This window comes from Solanum pennellii, chromosome 1 (assembly GCF_001406875.1).
Source record: "Solanum pennellii chromosome 1, SPENNV200".
NCBI classification, from domain to species: domain Eukaryota; kingdom Viridiplantae; phylum Streptophyta; class Magnoliopsida; order Solanales; family Solanaceae; genus Solanum; species Solanum pennellii.
The window spans coordinates 84603477-84608302 of NC_028637.1; positions in this window are offsets into that span (position 1 = coordinate 84603477).

Here is a 4826-nt window from a genome sequence, read left to right on the forward strand (position 1 = left end):
TAGATCCCTTAGAAGTTTATTGACTCCCAAATGTGTGCAATGTCTTATTTGTGTCCAAGATTGGCTTAGACAAGAAACCAAGCCTATTTGTGTTGAAAAAAGTTTGGAGTTTCTTGAAAAAATTGAACTTGGTAAGACTTTTTATTTTTTATTTATTTTTGGAAAAAATAAAATTTATTGTGTTATATCTTGTATGACATGTTTCTTTTTCTTATTTATAGAGATGGCAAATAGAGGAAGAAACTCTTCCATTCTTGATCTATGATTGACTTGCAAGCAGTGAGTTTAATACATCATTTATTTAATCATATCATTTTTTAATCTTAAAACTTAAAAGCAGTATTCTAGCATTTGATTTTATCTTAAAAGGTCCAAGAGTCAAGACAATGAAGAAATAATTTTGTTGGCACATGACACTTGAAAGTTGAAAGCGGTCTAATGGAAGAAAGTCAAGAAACTCATTATTGTTATTTGTTATTGTTGACATTTGAATTGAAAGTAATCTCATGGAAAAAGACAAGAAGTTTTAAATACATTGTTTTTTGCTCATTATTGTTTATTATGAGCTCATGGAAGACTTTATTGTTACTTGTTAGATTGTTATTATGTTGTATTTGTGAATACGTTAACTACAAATCTACAATGCAATTTTTGTTTTAGTGTCATTGTTAATTAAAAAAAAATTGTGTGTTTTAGTGACATTGTGAATTTAAAATTTGTGGTGTTAATGTCTAATGGCATATTGACATATTGATATTTGGTAGTAATGCACTTCTTTGATGCAACTATTGTCTATTAATTTTTAGCCCATTAAGTTGAAAAATCAAACAAAAAAATTGTAAAGTTTAAAATTTTAAAAAACCCACTAAGCAGGCCCATTAAAAAATTGAAATAAAAACCAAACCGAATTAATAAAAATTGAATCGAAACAACAAAGATCGAATCGAACCAAAATATTTTGGTTCGGTATTCGGTATACATTTTACAAGAACCGAAAACCAAAAAAACAAAACCGAATCGAAATACCGAATGTCCACCCCTAATATTATGTATTCAAGTATTTAATCTTACATGTGGTATCAGAGCCTAGGTTATTTGAACTGATAATCTTTGTATATAAAATAGGCATATTTAGAAAAGTTGCATGAGGGATAGATCAAAAATTTTTCCGTGAGGATGATCTCAAAAGTTTCGCCATTACTGATAATATTTGAAAACTAATAGTAATTTTAACCTCGAGTTTACAATACAATATGTTGATGCAAAGTAATGTTCAACTGACAATTGAGAAACCTTTTGCCTTAGACAATAATTGATGTCCTAATAAACTTTTACACGGGGATATTGAAATATTAAAGTGTCATTACTTATAAATGTTTGTAAGTTATCTTATGATTTATTAAGAGCAAGAGGTCAATGGTTAATCAAGTAATGCTTTGTTATCATCACTCGTGAAAAGCTTAGAATTGATGTTTGCAACCCCATAATGTAACAATCATGTTTTATTTTAGATTGTGCAATAAATTAAAATGGTCGTTATACTAAACAATAAATAATATGTGTATTATGTTTCTATAGTTTGTTAGTCACCAAAGTGGTCAAACTAAGTAAATTAACGTCTACACATATCATTATTATGATTATTTGATGCAAGTAATATGTTTTTATAGTTTGTTAGTCACCAAAGTGGCCAAACTAGAGAAATTAACTTCTACAAATATGTTTATGATCACTTGATGTATGCATTATGTTTCTATAGTTTATTAGTCACCAAGTGGCCAAACTAAAATATTTGAAATTGTTCACATGCACAAAATTTTTATGATGTTATGTGTACTTCGTATTTATATAGTTTGTTAGTCACCAAAGTGGTCAAACTAGAGAAAATTAATGTCTACACATATCATGTTTATGATCACTTGATGCATGTATTATGAATCTATAATTTGTTAGTCACCAAAGTAGCAAAACTAAAAATGTTTAAAACTATTCACATGCACATATTTTTTATTAGATTATGTATGCATTTGTATTCATATAGCTTGTTATTCATCAAGGTGGTCAAACTAGTATAGTTATAAAAATATGCACTCATAAAATTGTCATTTATCTATGAAAGTTAATTAAATGCCTATTGAAAAATAAATAGATACATTGACTTTCACTATTGCTAGAACTTAAAAAATATACCCAAAGGTGAATCTATCATTCTACAAATAGTGAAAAATTATGAGGTAAATTAATATTTTCAATCAAACATATATTGTATATCCAAAGATGTCGCATATGTTTGGTTAAAATTATTTAATTTCCTATTAAATTTTTTTTAAAATGACATTTAAATTATGATAGTGTGTCGTAGTATCTATTCAAAGGAGAATTATGATGTATTTTTATCGTTTTACTGAATTCACATTATTTTTTATATGTGAGCATGTATTTGTTTGCAGTTATTCATTTTCATTCGCATGCTTCATATGTTAATGTGTGATGGATCTTGACTTCACTCTTCTGAATGAAAAACCCACTGTCATTAGAGCAGTGAAGATGAGAAGTCCTTTCATAAATAATAGGAGCGCTCTAACAGACTGAGCCTTATGTTCTTGTGAATGATTGTTGCTAACAACATTAAAAAGTACTATTCCACAAAAAAGTGCCAGGGAATACTTGAAGTTTGCGGAAGAATGTTTTTGTTCATCTGATAAGTCTCTCGCTGATACACTAGTGACTGAACTCACGATCATGAAATTTGATGGATCGAGTAGTATGCAAAATCATATCATCGAGATGACTAACATTGCAGCAAGACTTTTGACCTTGGGGATGAAAGTGGATGACACCTTTTTGGTTCAGTTTATTCTGAACTCATTGCCTCTTGAGTATGGACCATTCCAAATGAACTATATATTAAGGATAAGCGGGATGTTAGTGAATTTTTCAATATGCTTACTCAAGAGGAGTCAAGACTTAAGAAACAAAGAGATCATTCCATTAACCTCATGGAACAAGGAGCTGGTAAATGATTTAAAGTAAAAGTCAATAATTTTTTTTAAATAAAATAAAATAAAATAAATAATAACAATAATAATAAAACATCTACTAAATTTTCATAGGATGTTTATAAGGAACTCAAGGCTGATGTGTGTCGTTTTTGTAAAAAGAAAGGACACTATCAGAAAGATTGCCAGAAACGTAAAGCTTGATTTGAAAAGAAAGGTACATTTAGTGTCTTTTATGTTTCAAATAAAATTTAGTTGAAGTTCCTAATAATACTTGGTGGCTTGATTCTGGTGCAACTACTCATGTATCCACTATGTTGCAGGAATTCACTACGATCCAAATTACGAATCAAAATAAATAAAAAAAAGAATTCTTGTTCATGGAAAATCTCATGAAGGCTAAAATTTAAGACATAGGGACTTATCGTTTGATCTTGGAGATTGCACATCAACTTGATCTATTATAGACTCGTTATGTTCCTTCAGTTTCAAGAAATTTGATTTCTCTTTCAAGACTTGATGTTTTTAGATTTAATTTAAGTTTGGACATGGTTATTTCAATTTATATAAGAATACTATTTTTATGATTCTGGTGTTCTTATTGATGATTTATATAGATTGAAACTCGATAATAATTAGACGTATTTCACTAAATGAAAGTTCTACTTATTTGTGGCATAAAGTTTTGGGTCATGTATTCAAAGAAAGATTTAAAAAGTTTGTAAAGAATGAGATTTTTTCAAATCTGAATTTTAATGATCTTGATATATGTTTGGATTGTATTAAAGGGAAGCAAATCAAGCATATCAAAAAAGGTGTCACAATGAACATTCAACTTCTCGAAATTATACACACTGATATTTGCGGATCCTTTGTTGTTCCATCTTTTGGTGGAGAAAGATATTTTATCACCTTCACTATTCACGTTATGAATTTATCTATTTGTTGAAAGAAAAATCTCAAGCAGCGGACACTCTCAAAGTGTACGTTAATGAGGTTGAAAGGTAATTACATAAAAAAGTGAAAAATCATTAATTAGGTTAGATAGAGATGGTGAATATTATGAAAATTGCAACGAATCAGAACAATGTCTAAGTCTATTTGTAAAATTCCTTAAGAATGGTGAAGTTGGTGGGAGTGTTGAACGATAAAGTGTGAAAATTAATGAGGTAAGGGTAAATATTTCATTGTCATGAATGTACCTACTTCCGCACCAATCACAAATATTGTTCCTCTTGTTGAAGAACACTTTAACAATGTTGAACTACATTTGGGTGAAACACTTCAAGAAGGAACTAACTCACAAGTATGTGGCGCAAATGAACCACAAACAATGCCATAAAAGAGAATTGGTCATTATGTGTTTTAGTTGCAAGAGTCAGATTTTGACTTTGAAATTAATAAAGATTCATTTTCACAAGCCACAGAAAATAATGAGTCTGATAAATAGATTAATGCCATGAATGAAAAGTTAAAATCCATGAAATACAACAAAGTCTGGGATCCCGTTCAATTATCAAAAAGTTCTAAAATAATCGAGTGTAGATGGATTTTAAAGACTAAATGCAATTCAAATGATAATATTGAATGATATAAAGCCAGACTTGTTGCCAAGAGATACACTCCAAAAAAAAAGGCATTGATTATTGTAACGACCTGTTTAGTCGTTTTGAGCTGCAGATTTTATTTCTGGAAAAACTGTGTGAGTCGACGGAACCCACGACGGACCGTCATGGACACGATGGGCCGTCGAGGGGGTCTCGTTCCAAAAGACTTAGACTTCTGAAATTTGGGTACTGAAATCGACTCTCTGAACTTGGCGACGGA